Raw genomic sequence first — 18,846 nt, 5'->3', positions numbered from 1 at the left:
CAAGGTGAAGCAATTTCAAATCCCAGCTGTAGCATAAATTTTAATTCATTTCTTCAGCTTTTATCATTATCGTACATAAAGGTGAGATTCAAATGTCTTGAGGAAAATTTAACTATAAGATTTATTTGCTTACAATTTCGTATCGAATATTACATCAGGAAACAATAATTTCTACTTTCATAACTGCCTTATGTACTCATTTTCATCCTTTGATAACTTTTCGTAATGATACATCAGGATGTTCATGGATGTGCTACAATACTGAATCTTGAAAGACTCCATGTTTTACGACTTTGAATGTTGAAAGCATATTTCTCAGTCTGTCGCCCTTTTTATATTTTATCTATACACAATGTCACCTATTTTCAGTAAACGTATTTATAACACTGTTTGTTCTGTCTCTTATGCCTTACTGGTTTAATTTTTCTAATGGGAGTCTGTAACATACACATTCAAAAGCCTTTGATAGGTCGAGGAATGGACTATAAACTTGTTCCTGTTTCTCCTATCTCTAGACTACGTGTGCTACGAAGTTTGCAACTGCTGTCTTTGTAGTTCGACCCTTTCTGAAACCATGCTGTGCCCACAGACGGGCGATCAGGAAATAATGGACAGAATTACTTTAAAAGGTTCAACTTATAAATTCCATTACATTATTTACACCTTGTTGAGAGAGACAGAGTAATAAAGCGTCAAGGATAGCTGAGAAGATAATGTGGAAAAAAGGGAAACAGTCAATATCAAACTAAATATCTGTTACAATAAAATTCTCAGACGATGTGAGATGTGAAGTAATATATTTGTTTATTTTAAGCTGGCTGATAATATAGGCTCAATTTTAGATTCTAAGATGTAGTTGAGAAAGAAACGTCAAGCAGAACATCTAATAAATATTCAGAATGTTAACATCCTATGTGTAACATTTCTGGGAGCTTATTCAACAGTACTGCTCCTACACACATGTTACATCAGTTCTGGCCTGCAGTACCACATGGACATAAAACTGTGGAATCACCATATCTGCCCATTATGTAAATGGATGGGGTAAGATACATTTCAGAATTACGTGTATCAGTCAGAGATGAAGATGGCTGTTGAAGAAGTAACTGTTCAGTTTCACATAAGGAAATGTAAAGGACATCAAATACATGAAGCATGTTATGAGTGAAACGAAAAAATTAATACAAAGAAGAAGAGGATGAAGAGGAATAAGTAAGTATAAAATATCTTGGCTCTCACAATCATCAAATACTATTGAGACTAGGATACACAGTGCAATAAATACTAACATCATTCTCTGCAAGCTCTCATTCGACATGGTGTTGGGTGAAGAGCAAGAAGAAGAAGATGATGATGATGAGTTACGTACCGACTGTGAAAGAACACTCCTCATTGACGACTCTACTTCTCGCTTCGATTACCATAAGTGTAAATTATGCTGTCAAACAGTTTTTGCTCATAACGATTCTATATCGATTGAAATACGAAATGAAAACACCTATTGAGAGTCGTCTTTGTATAGTAGGAAGACTTGTTAATATTCGGAAACTGCAACACAACTGGAAAGATAAACTCATATGCATCTTTTACCACCGAGCGGGGTGGCGCAGTGGTTAGACACTGGACTCGCATTCGGGAGGACGACGGTTCAATCCCGCGTCCAGCCATCCTGATTTAGGTTTTCCGTGATTTCCCTAAATCGCTCCAGGCAAATGCCGGGATGGTTCCTCTGAAAGGGCACGGCCGACTTCCTTCCCCATCCTTCCCTAATCCGATGAGACCGATGACCACGCTGTCTGGTCTCCTTCCCCAAAACCAACCAACCAACCATCTTTTACGCCAAATCACGCAGTCGCATTGGAGAATGCTGGTGGGGAACGAGAAAGGAACTAAAAGAATTTGTTGCCAACGATAAACATTTCCGTTTCTATATCCTGCTCGGTATGGTGCTTGGGTTCACAGAACATTACCGGGAGTTTATTTTAAATATTCGCCGTGAACTTGTACTCATTCACAGCAGACAAGACCCGAATCGGCGACAGCGTTAATGGCCTCTGACAGAGCAGCTCACAAGGAATGCTGCACTGTCAACTCAGCTGCAAGTGCATAGAAACCAACTACTTTACGTTCCTGCACCTTGGCAACGTCGCAGAACGGCTTGCCTGAATCTGCCTCACCTTTGAAGAACTAGTAAACTTTGAAAATAAGGTCCCTTGGCTCTTTTTTAAACATTTGGCGTCTTCTAGGTGTCTCAGCCATTACGAAAAGACTCACAGGACGCACAGAATGTCATAGAAGTGAATCGATCGTAGTTTCACGCACGCAAAACACGATAGAACGTTCAGATATGGCCGAAGTTTACACAGTACAGAATGAGGAAACAGAATGAGTCCCGGTTGGTCAGCTGCGAAGCTGTCTGCTGCGCATTCGCGTCCCATAGGCCATAAACACTGACGCAGACTATAAACATGTTATCTCAGATAACGCAGACGCCAAGCCGAAAACTGTACTGGGAAAATTCAGAAACACGAGTGTCCGAGAAAGAATGAATATCTTTATGGCAAATCTTAAGAAGTGAATTAAGACTGAATCTTAGTATTCTGTCCCCGGGATTTAAGTGAATGTGTTGCACCACGAACTAGTACACGAATGCGGCAAGTTAACTTCACCAGAGTGCTCGAAACCGCTTGATCAAGATATATCTGAATTCATCTAATTGTTCTGAAGAGAGCTATTTGTGGAGACTTTCCCCCAGCAAGATGAAATGGAATGGTGAAACAATGTGCCTGTAGATGGAATATAGAATACATGAATAAAGATTGTTCATGTGTGCGATGTCCTTAGTGTTTATTCAGTCTGGTTTTGTAAACCATTCCGAGTAGACGCTCACTTGTATATTGGTTCGATTTAAGAGCAATAAAAACGTTATTCACATTTTATGTTCGTTAGTGCTTCATTCCACGTGAGTTCTGCAGTGGATTACCTAAAGTGGCGACCCCATTTCTGTACAGCATATCGTTTGCCTGTTTTGGATTTGTGCGACACTCAAGAACTACTTCAGCGATGGATACACTTCGGGAACTCTGTTTATTCAATAACTCATGCAGAACGGTGCGACGACTAGTGCTCAGCAAAACATTCTCGTGTCCATTGGCCTTATACAGATGCAACTAAAACATAAAACTGGCTTCACGATGCAATGTACAGACAATATCTCTTCTCTAATGATAGTCGTGCACAGGAACAATACACATATCCAGAAACTGACTTGGGTGTTGTAGACCATGGGAGCTTTACTCCGACCACATAACTTGATCTGTGTGACAGCCATGTAAGTGTACGGATTGGTCCTCCAGCACCAGTGTCGTTCCAGATGAGCCCATTCATGCCACAAAGCTGTGCTGAGCCAGATAACCCCTGTGTCGTGTACCCTGGCTTCCTTCCATGCTGCACTGGTACAACTAGTTGCCAACCACCGGTAATGGTCAGACTTTACATACACAGCGTGGATGGAATTTTTCTGATATGATGATTCATCCTGGTCACATGATTATGCTACCTGCTTATCGACCAGGCCACATGAAGTTTTGGTTTCAGCTGGTCACACTGACTCTGCAGTGTGTGATATTGATTACTACACGTGGAAATTTGTATCTCTTCTGTGCAGCCTCTCCAGCCACACTCACATAATCAGTGATATTCCACAGGCACCCCCACCTAACGGTAAATTTGGAGTAGTAAAGACAACAGTACTACAATGTGTGATGAAGACACCAGAAAAACAACTTCTACAAGTAATATTTAATGAGAGAATTTGTAGCAATATGCCCTCACAATTTTGCAGACTACTATGAAAATCAATTTCACGGGATATTATGCCAGACAGAACGTTTTGGGCAATTTGGATGTTTAAATTTCCACCACTCATTAATCGCGAGATAATATGATGCTGCAGAGAACAGGTTATATTTGGGTGACTATATTTGGGTGACAGGTTACATGTTATCCTATAGCATCGCCAGGGCGTTGCAGTAGCTTCTCACAGTGCATGGCAGTTGCCATCCTCAGAGCCACAATAGCTCGACATGGATGCAGCCGACCAAGTAGCCAGAAGCACTACTGATGACACACAAGGAGGGTCCAGTAATCTTCAGCCTACATCTGCCTCAGCGTCAGCTGACTCAAGCACTTCACATACTGTGGCTCCAATGCACTCGCAAATGTGTTGGCACGAGGCACGCTTTGGAAAGAAGGAGTGAAGTTGCTCGGTCCCCTGTAATTGCCCAAACTTAGGGAGCAGCTCTCGACAAGTGCACTGGGCCACATTCAACCAAGAAGTCGCCTGATTGTCTAGCTTAACAGCCAAACAACCTTAACACAGCTTCAAGGAACTGATAAGAGACTCTATGTTCTTGACCATGTCACAGATCGTCATTTCCTTATCGAATCATGGTCAGTAGTGAGCACATTCCAGGTTTTTCAGTACCTCCTCAAATTGGCAAAGGGGAAGTAGTACTAGAGGCAACGTATGACACTCCTCTTAAATATCGTGGAATTGTAGAACAGACCTGAGACAGCAGCCTTAGTGAAAAATGCACATGTCATTCTTTTATTGCAGAAGTGAGTGAACCGATGTTGAGGCTGATTTTCTAAGTTTTTTTTCGACCTTGCATACGACTTGGCAGCCAAAAGTGGTTTGGGGAGACAGTTTACGGCTGCCCTTGACCACCACCTCTTAAGCAGCAACAAGACTCTCACGGTGAGGATGTGATACTAGAGCGGGCTTTAACACAAAAACTAATCAGTGCAGTGAACAAATTTGAGGGCACTACTAGACAAGAGCGTCTACAATTGTGCACAGTGAATGCAGGTCTGAAAGAGACTGCTTACATTACAACAAGGCTTGAGCAGTGCTGACGACCACATCATAGCAGTATACTCAGCAAATACACCACGAGACATCGCTCCCCACACAGGTTGCCAATGCAAAGCGAGAGATCAACGTTAATCCATTGCCTACTATTTTAAATGTACATGTCAACTCCTCACAAGAGTTGAGTGAGTCTACCGAACATTGCGAATGCACAGTCAGGTGTGGTGTGAATGATGAGACACTGCACCATATCATCATGACGCTGGGACCACCATTTCACTATAAGCCAGTGTCTGGTGCCGAACAGATTACATATAGCAAAGCATATTACAGACTATCCACTCAGTGCCGAGATTGTGAGACCACTGGACAGTACTTGAGCGTCACCCATACATTAAGTCCCAAAGAGGGATGAGTTTCATGGAATGTGTGGAACATCATTCACTAAGTGCACTAACAGTACCAAACAGCTACCCAGTTCCGAAGTCAGGATGTTTCTCATGCTTTGGCAGAAACATCTGTCTTCAGTTTAATCAATTGCAAAAAGGCATCAGTTTAATCAATTGCAAAAAGGCATAATTCCGGATCCCCATGGCTCCAGATGATGTGCCAAAGACAGCTGTTATTACACTGTTTGGGTCGTATGGGTACCTTGTCATGCCTTATGGCCTAAAAAATGCCTCACAAACATGGGAGCGTTTTACTGATAGAATTTTAAGACATCTTCCTTTTTGTTATTCATACCTTGATGATATTTTGATTTTTTCATCAAATCTAGCGGATCACGAGGTATTCCTTCCTTTGTGTTCGATACCCGCAATTGTCATGGTATTGTGGTACTGAGAGTAGTACAGAAAAGCGCTATCTATGGCAGGAAGGAGTAACTTTTCTATGGCACACGGTTAATGTGTTAAAGGTCTGACCCACTGTAAAGAAAAAAATTACAGCGCTGCTTCAATCTCTACCTTGGCCGTGAACTTGTAAAAATTAAGGCGCTTTTCGGGAATGATCAACTTCTATAGGCGACACCTACTACAGGCTGCACCTATTTCAACCCCACTAGCTGACGCACTGGCAGGAAGAAACAGACATGCCAGGAAAACGCTGATGTGGGCTAGAGAAATGATCAGAGCCTTTGATAACACCAAACTGTCGCTCCAAAAAGCTGTGACAATGTTCCTTTATCTATCACCTCTGACACGATAGATGTGGCAATCGGCGCAGTGCTCCAACAATTAGTCGAAAGGATCCAACAGCCTTTACAGTTCTTTTCGAAAAATCTGATGGAGTCCCAACGCAAATGGTCTGCATCTGACAGAAAGCTGTTAACAGTGTACGAGGTGGTATGTCATTTCAAAACAGAAGTGGACGGTAGGCCCTTAACAGTTTTCATATACCACAGACCACTAATACAGGCTATAATGAATTCCGGGAAAGACTGCTCACTATGACGTTTTCACCATTTGGACTATGTTAGTCAGTTTACAACCAATGTGCACCAAATTCAAGGGGCAGACAACATGGTGGCAGACTTTCTGCCTAGAATTAATGCTCCTTCATTGTATATTAATTATGGCGAACTTGTTTCAATGCAGGAGACGGATGCACAAATCAAAGAACTTTTGCAGGATAACTTGACCAGCCTTCAATTCGAACGTTGCTGCCTCCTGGGATCAGACAGACAGGTCTGGAGCGATGTATCGAGAGGGGAAATTAGACGGTTGGTTCTGTCTCAGATGAGAAGACTTGTCTTTGATAATCTCCACAGTTTATCACACCAGGGGATGGTTCAAATGGCTGTAAGCACTATGAGACTTAACATCTGAGGTCATTAATCCCCTAGACTCAGAACTACTTAAATCTAACTAATCTAAGGACATCACACACATCCCTGCCCGGGGCAGGAATCGAACCTGCGACCTTAGCAGCAGCGCGGTTCAGGACTGAAGTGCCAGAACCGCTCAGCCACAGCGGCCGGCCACACCATTGGATCCACCCTATTACCAAACTGGTAACAGACCACTTCATTTCGCCAGATATAAATAAAGCAAGGCTGTAAGAACTGGACGCACATCTGCATTGCATGACAATCTGCAAAACAGACAGGCATGCTAATCCGGAGCATGGTCAATACAACATTTCTGCGAGTAGGTTACAGCATGTACACGTGGATTCAGTTACTCCTCTGCCTGATTATGATGGATAAAAGTATATTTTGTCGGCCGCCGATGAAGACACGCGGTGGGTTGAGGCATTCCCAATACCAGACACCATGGCCGAAACGACAGCTTAGGCACTTGTGCATGTAGGGATCTTATGATTTGGTGCTCTGTCGCAATAACGACGGACCAGGGCAGGCATAAAGAACTGTACAGCCTCTGTGGAGTAAAAAGCTTTCATACCACTGCTTACCATCAGCAGAGCAGTGGGTTGGTGGAATGGTCGTACAGTCCACTCAAACCATCGCCGATGTGCCGCAGTGGACGATGGGCAGAGGTCCTTCCATAGATGCTTCTTCGTATTCACAGTGCTTTCAAAGGGAAGACCTTCAGGCTTCTCTGGCGGAAATCCTATATGATGAAAAAGAACCTCCCAGTATATTTCGTCAACCCTGCGGCATTACCTGGTGCAAATGAACTACCATCAATGGTCCAAAAAGTCCGACAGCATATCTTCAATATCAAGATGCCTCCTCCACAGCCTCATGGAATCCCCAAGGTTTTAGTGCACAAAGACTTGGCAATGTGCGTGCACGTAATGTTACGTGACAACACTATAAAGGTGTCTCTTCAGCCACATTATTCTAGTCTTCACAAGGTACTATGGAGGGGTGAACAAAGATTCAGTACCCTTCTCCACAACATGTGCACGATGTTTTCGACACATGAAATCAAACCTGACCAACAGGACTGTAACACGGTTTACATCGCTACTGATCCATTGCAGAACCCGCACTCTGGCCCACCACAATATACAGTGACGTCTGCCACGGCACCTCCCACCTCATCCCCACCAGACTTGTAGCGTACAACTCCGCTGTCACGCTTCGGGTGCCCATTCCGCCCACCTCCATACCTTAAGAATTTCATCACAGACTAGGAAGGGTTTATCACAAAAACTGAAACATTGGTAATATTCGTATTATAAACAGTAATTTTGAAATGGCACTGTTGATTGCAGTATATTTGGTACAGAGTAATTGACATTTTGCAAATTATTTGAACAGTAGTTAAAATGTTTTAAATTTTGTTAATTATCATACAGTTTTAATTTTATGTAAAAAAACTAAACACCTGTGATGAATCTAAGAAAAAAGTGTCAAACAGAACTTCACTGCAAATACTAAACTGTAAAATATTTATTCTACAACAGCATTTTTCCAGATGCAGAAGCACTTAAATTTGTTGTTGGAAAGTTCACCTGTTCGGCGACCATAGTACACAGAACAAAAGCTGCCATTATTCTCATCCTTCTAGCAAAGATAAACATACCGAATGTTCCATGTCAATTACAAATTTCCAGTTTCTACAATTTATTTAGTTCCAATACAGTGACCTGAGCTTTATAGTTCAGCACATCTTGAAATGTAGCTCATTTCCGAATGTGAAGAGACAAATAGATCCTTGGTCGAGTTGGGGCATTCCCCAGTGCTGAGCACTACAGAGGGGGTCGCGGGAGGGGGGAAGCATGAGGGGGGGGGGGTTCTCTGTGAAGACTTCCCCTCAGCACGATGCAATGGAACGATACAATAATACCGCTAGTGACACATGTGATACGTTTACTGTTTAGTCAGAGTGATTTTGCATGTCTTCCTTAGTAGACTCTCAGGAGTAGATTGGTTCGATTTAAGAACGGTGAAAACGTTTATTCACTGTTTATATCAGTTAGTGATCCATTCTGCATGAGCCCTGCAATGGACTACTTACGTATTCAGTCGATTTTAGGACAAATAATACCGCACAAACGTATGCAGTGTACTACAGTTTTCAGTCGCTGTATTATGGAGAGGGAGAACTAAGCAGAAATTCGATCAAGTGACATACAGAGTTCCAACAGAGCCCTACACATTTCATCGATTGTTCACGTCAAGATGCAGAAACGCTGCAATCGTCTGTCGTTGATATGGGAACGGAAAGTCAAACACATCAGTGTCCCCACAAAATATGACAGTGTATGGTCTGCTTATTCACGATTATTTTATAGATATTACGCCTTCAACCAATTGGGAGACAAGCCATACTCATGTATGGAAGATTTAATGCTGTCTCTATGAAAAGACTCTCGCAATTTTTCGACCAGAAATAACGCAATAATCTTGTGATCGGAAGTGTGGCTATCTTTTATCTCCAGAGGATATAACAAGCCTCAATATCCACAACTGATCAGTAATCTACAGCTCTTATCAGACATCTTACTCTCATTCTTAGAATGGGTGTTTAATTTTATGTTAACTTGCTGACTGCTATGTTTCCTTTTTGCTCAGGAACGTATACCATGCTCTTCCGTTTATGAAAATTTTCTCAAGCTAAACAGAAACCTTTTCTCATTCTTAGAGTTATTTTTTTGCTAGCATGAGTGTGTTCATTGCTATGTGTTCTTTTTCTTTCAGAACCATGTACCGCATCCTCTTTGATTGTCACACAATTGATTTCTTACAAAGGAACTTGCATTTCAGATATTGGGTGGTGCTTGAAGTAACATGGATGCTGCTGGTGGTTTCATTCTAGAGTGGACAACGCTTTACAACGAGCTGGATGTAACTCCTGTAAAGTGGTTAATAGAAAATCACCACCATTACATTATTGGCTCAGCTAGTGTTCCATTGGAGACGACACTGAATAACATATACACAGTTATTCCAGCTGAGTTTCATGTCTTCGTGAAGGGCTTGGAGAAAGTGATGTGGATTAAGGACTTGTAGTCAGAATATGATCAACAGTCTAATGAAAAATGTCTGCTGACTAATACAAACCACTGAGTGCTGAACTAAGTGTGAAGTTCTTGGAACAGTGGTAGTATGATTGTCATTTCAAAGATCTCCCATTAGATGCCGCTGATTGGAATGGATCATGTTACAGAAAAATGAAAGAAATGTAATGTTTTTTTATACCTATAAATGGAATGGACCTTGTTGTTGAACAATGTAAGAAATGCCTACTTTTTATTGCAAAATTTGTATCTAGGAGTATTTTGGTTTATTTTCCCTCTGGCCATCTATAAATATTGCATAAAAATACTTCCTTGTCAGTACCTCATTCCAATGAAATAGTTCTCTTGTTACTGACTCCATTGCAATCAGCATGAAAGCTAGAAATGGTGTAACAACTGAAAATGCTGTATTCTCTTTTCTCTGTGAGGTTTTGGACGGATTAATTAAAAGGTTTGCGAACGCTAGGTGTTTTCTTTGATTTAGCGAAGGCTTTTGACTGTGTTGATCACAAAATATTACTGCATAAATTGGACCATTATGGAGTAAGGGGAATAGCTTAGAATTGGTTCGCCTCTTACTTTAAGAACAGAAAGCAATATTGAGAGTGGTAGAGATGCTCAGTCCCAATGGGGCACTGTTAAGTGGGGTGTTCCCCAAGGGTCGGTGTTGGGGCCACTGCTGTTTCTTATTAGTATAAATGATATGCCTTCTAGTATTACAGGTGATTCAAAAATATTTCTGTTTGCTGATGACACCAGCTTGGTAGTGAAGGATCTTGTGTGTAATATTGAAACATTATCAAATAATGTAGTTCATGAAATAAGTTCGTGGCTTGTGGAAAATAATTTGATGCTAAATCACAGTAAGACTCAGTTTTTACAGTTTCTAACTCACAGTTCAACAAGAACCAATATTTTGATCAGACAGAATGGGCATATTATAATCGAGACGGAACAATTCAAGTTCCTAGGCGTTCGCATAGATAGTAAGCTGTTGTGGAAAGCCCATGTTCAGGATCTTGTTCAGAAACTAAATGCTGCTTTATTTACCATTAGAACAGTACCTGAAATAAATGACAGTTCAACACGAAAAGTAGTCTACTTCGCATATTTTCATACGTTTATGTCATATGGTATTATTTTTTTTGGGTAATTCTTCAGATTCAAAAAGGGTATTTTTGGCTCAAAAACGGGCTGTTCGAGCTATTAGTCTGGGAATTCTGACATTGCCCTCACAGTATATATTTTCTTTAATGTCGCTTGTTGTTAGCAATATTAGCTTATTCCCAAGAGTTAGCAGCTTTCACTCAGTTAATACTAGACAGAAATCAAATCTGCATGTGGAATGCACTTCCTTGACTCTTGTGCAGAAAGGAGTGCACTATTCTGCTGCATCCATTTTCGATAAACTACCACAAGAACTCAAAAATCTTAGCAGTAGCTCAAACACTTTTAAGTCTAAACTGAAGAGTTTCCTCATGGCTCACTCCTTCTATTCTGTAGAGGAGCTCCTGGAAGAGCTGAAAAATTAAGTAAATTCCAGTGTTACATCTCATTTTCTTTATTTAAACTTATGAATTGTCGCCTGAATACGTTTCTTATATTTCATTTTATCTGTTTCTACTATCGTATTATAATTTCATGTATTGACTCGTTCCATGACCATGGAGACTTCTCCTTAATTTGTCTCATGGAACAATAAATAGGTAAATAAATAAAGCTGAAACAGCTTAAGATATGCATCACTCAGTACACAAAAGTTACCCGAGGTGAGTGATTTTCATGAAGGCAATTGATGGCCTTCATCAGGCTGATTTTGTTGACTTGATCACGTACATCAAATACAATCCAGGCTGTAGATATATATTAAAGGTATTTGACATGTACTCCAAGTATGCATGAGTCGCTCCTCTTAGGAGTAGAACTTGTATTGACATTGCAGATGCATTTGGAAAAAAAAAATTCAGAAGATGTGAAAGGATTCCAAGACATTTACAAACAGACTTAGGTAAGTAATTTTTACTATATTCATTCCCAGAAGTTAATGGGAAAACACAAGATTAATCATTACACATCATTTTCAATCTTGAAAGCTTCAGTTGTGGAGTGATTAAACAGAACTCTTAAAGGTAAAATGTCTGAACATTTCACTGCTCAGCGTTCTTCCAAATGGATTCATATGGTGCAAGATCTAGTAGTGCAATGCAATAACAAAAAACACAGAACAATTAGTATGAGTCTTGTTCATGTGAAACCTACAATAAGTTAAATTCGAAGTCGGTGAGTTTGTTAGAAATTAGTAAACATTTGACAGTTTTCGAGAAAGGCTTGGCCCCCCCCCCCCCTGGACTACTCTACCAAGATATTCACAATTCGAGCAGAAAGACCAATGCAAGAACGTATCTGCTGGATGATTACATGTCATGACCCGTATAAGAAAGTTTCCACAAGATGTAACTACAAAAAACCAGATATCCAGCCACATATACAGTCAAAAAATCAAACAAAGAAAGGGACATGAAGTTTTTGTAAAATGGCTTGATTTTGATAAAATACTGCATTCCGGGATTACTTTGTAAGAAAGACAGAGAGTGCATATGTGTTCTGGCTTCTCTCTCTGTAGGACAGAAGCAGTGACAACAAGAGTAGCTAGCAGCTGAACTGATTTACAAAACACTTCTTGCATATGCAAGAAGCTCTCTGTCTCGTGCAAGATCAAGCAATCTCTCCCGGCTTTCAATTGCTAGACGCAATAGTCATTGTTTGCATAACTGTGTTTGTTATTCTGCTATCACTGTGCTCCATACTGTTGTGCATAGAAAAGGTATCGCCTTGTTTCTTCCCTTCCCTATATGAGTATGTGCCACATATCTCCTAACTACCTCCTAAATTCGCCTATGTTTTCTTCCCTCCATCCAATCAATGCCCATCGAAATTTCTTCAGCAACATGTCCTCACACAGCCAAAGGATTTCGGTAATGGAAAAGGGTTTGTCTAGATCTAATTTTTTTCCAGTTTGTTGAGTAATTGTACAGGGATGGATCACCATTCCATCATCTTCAAAGTTCTTGAACACATGGTGTAAGGCTTAGGCCTCTTAGTCCTACATCTATTTCTCATTTAATGTAAATGCAGCACCTCCATCATAGTTACTGACCACGCCTATATCGTCCACATATGCCAAGGTAATGTTTGCTGCATTACTACTTGCTTCAGTGGGCCCAACTTGGCACTCGCTTTCACTCTCCACACACTTTGTCAATGTGTCCCCAGTCTCTCCCACCCTTCTTGTTATTTCTTCACATTCTCGATCCTCTTCTCTAATTTTGATATTGTCTCATGACTATATTCCTGTAGTCTCTGGCACTCATCTTTTGCCTCCATTATTACACTGTTTGCTTCTAAGTCTACGTCCTTCACCTCCTGAGCATTTCTCTTCGTTTCCTTAGCCAAATTCATAATTTTATTCGTCTTTTCCTTTATTTCACGGATTTCACCTCATAGCTTCTCGCTCATGTTTCTGTTTTCCTTCCTCATTCCCTTCAAAAATTTTATAATACTGAAAAAGTCATTTTCCGTTTCACTAGTCCTTTCAGGTGAAGCCAGAAATGATCCTACTGGAGTACCATCTCTCCCTTTCTTCTTCAGTTTTATGCCTTCCTCTGTTTCCCGGTTGAGAATAATTCCCATGGCTTTCACGACTTGTGGTGCATCATCTGCTGTTTCTTCATGAGTATTGCCAATAAATGTACTGTCTTCGTTTTTTAACAGGTTGCTACCTGTTTTCTATCTTCATGATTGCCCTCTATTGGAATTGACTGTTCCATGTGAAACGTGGTATCATCCTCTCCTGACACAAAAACTTACAGTTTTGTCCTCCTCCATCATATTAACTGTTTTACACCTGTCCCGATTTAATATGCGATGCGCTTTAATTTGTGTCAACATACAAACTCGACTAAATACCAATATGTGAAACACAATCTGACATGTTAATGTACCCACTGACATTGCTACTCATTATAATTGAACATACACCCCCTCAACATAACATAGTCCCATTCAAAGTTTTTCAACGTATTTTTCAACGCAGATATATCAATAGATGTAGAGCAGAGCCCACAAATCCACGAACATGAACCTAAGGGGAAGAAACTGCATGAATTCAGTCCAGCAAGTACTAGTGACTATTGTCTCTTGTCCAGGGACATAAACAACATGGAATGTATGAGAAAAAGAGGAAAAACTGATATTAATGATTTGGACTGTGCATCAGGAGGTCCAAGTGAACATTGAATCTTGAGCACAAATTCGCCAATTGTGCAGAAACCCCTATGTTTGAACAGTTATCTGTTCCCAGAAAACTATTTGTGAGCTAGACACACCTTTTAAGATCCAAAATAACAATTTTTATGTGTGCAGCTTTAATAAATAAAGCAATTTCTAAGGCCCTAACTATAGATTCTACAGTGGAAATTCATATAAAAGTTTAGTTTAATATTAATGGAAGGTGTCTCAGAGAAACAATCTTTCACTGAAGACATAATTTATTCAATAAAACATAGTAAAAAATGAACAGATTAGTCAAGATTGCTGAATGTTTTTTTTAAACCAATACATATAACTGTAACTACTCGATTTTGAATGGTTTGAAGAGCTACTTTCCCCAGTTAGGTAACAAATCCCATCTAACACAAAATACCAAATACTAATCTAGTCTGAAAATTCATTAACCCCAAATGAACACAGTGACGGGAAATCTGATGGTTAATCAAGAGGCTCATGCACACAATACAGCAACTGTGAATCTGAGACAAGGTATCATACAGAAATCTGTGAGTGTGAACCAGGAACCCCCTATAACACAGGTGCTGCAGCTTATGCTCATCATAATTATTCCCAGGCAGTTGTGCTGGAAGCTGCTAATGTGCAGATGCCTCTGTTGTAGTGGATGTGGGTTGCTGCAGCTACAACTTCAAACCCTGGTCCACCAATAAGATGTGTGGTGTGGACTGTGACTTTAGTGTCCTGACTGTGGCACTCCAATTTCCATCCACCACAAAATCTCACCATCATCTCCTTATTTTCTAGCGTCTTACTGCACCCAGAGGCTACATTCCTTCTCTTAGGAAATCACTGCTCACCCACTGTTTGTGTGGCGACTTGGCTACAGTTCTGCTGCTAGGTAGGTGTAGATTGTAAGATACACAACAGCCACTGGGCTCACAGACTGCATACTGGTGGTCTGACTTCCAGGAACACAGGCACCTGAGACTGCTGTCTCTGCTCATGGTAAAAAGTCACTGTTTTTTTGTAGCAATCTGTCCATCCTGTCCCAAATCCGAGGCACTACCCCTTCCCACATGTCAAACAGTCATTCAGAAAAACAGGCCTTTCCAGCACCAAGCTAAAAACGTTATCTTTCTCTCTTCCCTTGATTTACTTCATATAGAATGAAAAAGGCATGCAAAATAGCTTTTGATGTTGCAACCAGACATTAGAATAAATCAAATTCAGACCTTAAACTTAAAGATATAATTTTTTTGTGAGTAATAAATAATCATAAAATAACTTTTGAGGAATACTGAACTGCATTTTATTGATGGGCATCAATCACATTACATAACTATAAAATTATCTTACATCTAATACAAGTGAATGATACACTAATACAATTTGCTGATATACAGATAATGTTACATTTTATATTTCAATATCTTTCTTATTCATCTAAATCACATTCACTCTCATCACTACAACACCCTTCAGAATGAAATAGTTTCTCATGAAACTCCATATCTACAGAACTTACACATTTCTTTGCTTTCATTACTGATACATCATCATATTTAGTTTTTTTTCAGTAAGTAATGGTCCATTATACAGCGATATCTGAGAAATATCTAAATTAGCACTTATGGTATCTCTATTGGGCTAAACTCTTAGATCATAGTTGTCTGTTGCTCTTTACTTCCTTCAACAATAACTTTGTGGCCAAACCTGTATTGAAATACTGTGTATTGAGAAATGAAGACTGCATCATTACATTGTGTTTTCATATTTGTTTTAAAGTAGGGTTAGAAGAGGGCTTTAAAATTTTGAACATGCTCTGAGTGACAGGGACAGCTGTAAACAATTCAGACTCTCTCTTAACAAGTGAATGCCACTCTTCAGGAGAATGTCATTTTTCTATGAGCCTTTTTTTCTTTTCAGTATTGTCAAAGTCCGTGTCACAAGAGAGAAAAAAAATGTGTATGTTCAAGGAAACGATGAATAACTCTCTAAAATCTGTTAGTGTGTGTAAGACTGAACACCTAGTAGCAGTATTGCATTCTTATTTTTGAGACACAGTTGCCTAAAATAGTGTAAGTTAATTTGTGTCAGGGGATACTACATTTTTTAGATACCAATCTAGGCATGAAATAGCTTCATAAGGGCTCTTTTTACTGTTACATTCTCTGTACATGAACATGTGTGCCTTACCACTATCTCAACCATACATATTAAAGTTATATACCCATTCTTGGCTACAATGAAAAACTTCTGATGGAGTCATTGGCAGAGGCATATTTTGTTGAAAATCAAATGCTAAACATGCAGCATGTGTATTCTCTTTTGCGCTTTTAGTTTCCTCCCACAGTCGTATATAGAATACTTCACTTTTACAGAGGTGTAGATCCTTTTCTACTTCAAACAATTTTTTATGTTCTGGATTATCATTATTGGCTAATGTTGATTCATTCCAACAGTCACATGATTAATATGTGTAACTTTTAAAAGTACCAAATGAAATACTGAATTTATTGTTAAAACAATTTTAATCTACCAGGGATTTTCATATCAATACACACTCTTCCACATAGTGAAAAATTCTTTCTGGGTCTATATTAATAGTCATATGACACCCTGCAGTTTTTCACATTATCACCTGCTTTTGAATCCTTAAATACCCCTTAAATACCTTAAATACCCCAGGTTGATATTGTGCTAAATACAGTTCATACACTTTTTTACATTCAGTTCTGATGATAAATAAACCTTTATTGTGCTATCTTTTCTACATTAATGAAGTTTTTGTACAGAAAAATGTTTTATATGGTGGATAGCATTTTCAGTGTCATTAGTGCTTACTTTGTTATGACTGTTGTCATGTTGACCCCTACTGTCAGTAGGTGAACCAATATTTTTTGCTGCATATGACCACAAGCACTCAGCTCTGGGTTTGTTTATCCTATAAAGACTGCAGAAAGAATGGAGTGCTAAAGTAAAGTTGGCACCTCATAATGTAGCCACAGAATACAATAGTTGCTGCATGCTGCAGCAATGGATGAGAAACACCAGTATAGCCACTCCTCCTAGGGCTTCCCTATGCCAGCACAAGCACAATCTGTGATCTAGTTATAACTGGGCAGAGAAATGCTCGCCCCAGTCACCAATCAATATGACAGCACCTTCTTAGACACGCCACCAGTGTATTAAAGGACATAGGCAGAAGATGAGGTGAATATCGTGTCAATTATCCATCATGTGAAGAGTCTTGTAAATTTCCAATGGCGGAAGGTGCAGCATCAGTCATAAATTTTTAATCTGTTTACTGCAGATCGATTTCAGCTACTGTCTACCTATGTTCAGTGCAATTATATCGAAGTCATGTTGAATCATTGTAAATAAAATAGCATCTGGTACCACATTGTAAATTTGGCTGTCCTAAGTGGTAATTTAATATTCAGAGATGTTTGTAAATACTCAGAACAATCCTGTGGAAATGGATTGTACCCAGATTAGTAAGTCTTCATGTTTATATTGCAATAAAGTGAGCTAATACTTTATGTGTCACTGTTTCAATCTGTCTCTTCCTAGAGCAAACCAAAGAACACACCACTGTACTGGCAAGTGTAAATTCATGTGGCACAACAACATGTTCCTTGGTTTTCAATAGTATCTATAAAAAAATATTATAATGCATTTTGAAATAGGAACACTATATTAACTAAATTGTATTAAATCACTGCATGCCTTGTATTTATGTGTGGCATTTCGAACTCTTGATTCTTCACCATTTCTAGGCCTACACTACTGTATGAGTCTTGGTGTAACAGATACACACAAAAAGTCATCTTCTGCTTCTTTAGATGAAACAGCCTTGAGTTTTGTAATAATGTCCTCTTTCTCTTTTTGTCTAATATGTCAACACATATCCGTTTACAGTCACATGATCGACTTGTTTCATGAGCAACAACTTCCTTTTCACTACATGATATACATGATTCTCCTCTTAATCTTTTAAGTTTACATACACTTCTTTTCCAGTTTCTACAGTGTTGTTAGTTACAATACTAAAATCAGAATCCATCTTCTGAAGGTCTTAATCAAATAGAAAAACAAAATAGAGTCATTTACATTTGGCCATTTTAAAACAACGAACAGCTGCTATGCTTGTACTGTCACCAATTGGTGCAAGAAACAGGTAAGTCCAGGTCTAATCTGATTCTTGCTCCAATCAAAAAAATAACATTGGTTGGCAACTCTAGTTTTTCATTCAGATTAAGTCCATACAGGTCTGGTTCTTACACCATAAGATGTACACTCAGTGTTATATGTGATGCACTCTGTAACACATTTTTGATTGAAAATCATAGGTGATTTTAGCTTTATTGGAATGTTTACAGGTGAGGGATAGTCTCAAGTTTCTTTTTGCAAGTTTTGTAAAATGTGTTACAGTCAGAGGGCTAGATGTATAGAACGCTAATCTACCTCAGATGTTTGAGAGGGCACATTATTTGAGCAGTGTTGCTTATGAATTTGACATAGCAGTATACTTTGTGAGAAATACTAGTAAATCTGTAATAGTTTTTGGGAGTTATTAACATTTCTGTGGTCTGGAGCACTGACTCAGTCGGTGATAAGCATTTGATACTTTACTGATTTTAATTCTAACTTTGCTTGTTGTAATATAGATGTAAGTACTTATAAATTGTTCAGGTGATCCTATTGATTAGTATACATTGTGATTTCGACTAGGAAGATAGCATACATCTGTATAT

The sequence above is a fragment of the Schistocerca americana genome, chromosome X (genome assembly GCF_021461395.2).
Source record: "Schistocerca americana isolate TAMUIC-IGC-003095 chromosome X, iqSchAmer2.1, whole genome shotgun sequence".
In the NCBI taxonomy this organism is placed as follows: Eukaryota; Metazoa; Arthropoda; class Insecta; order Orthoptera; family Acrididae; genus Schistocerca; species Schistocerca americana.
The sequence above is the reverse complement of the archived record's forward strand: the minus strand, read 5'-3'. Positions refer to the sequence as shown.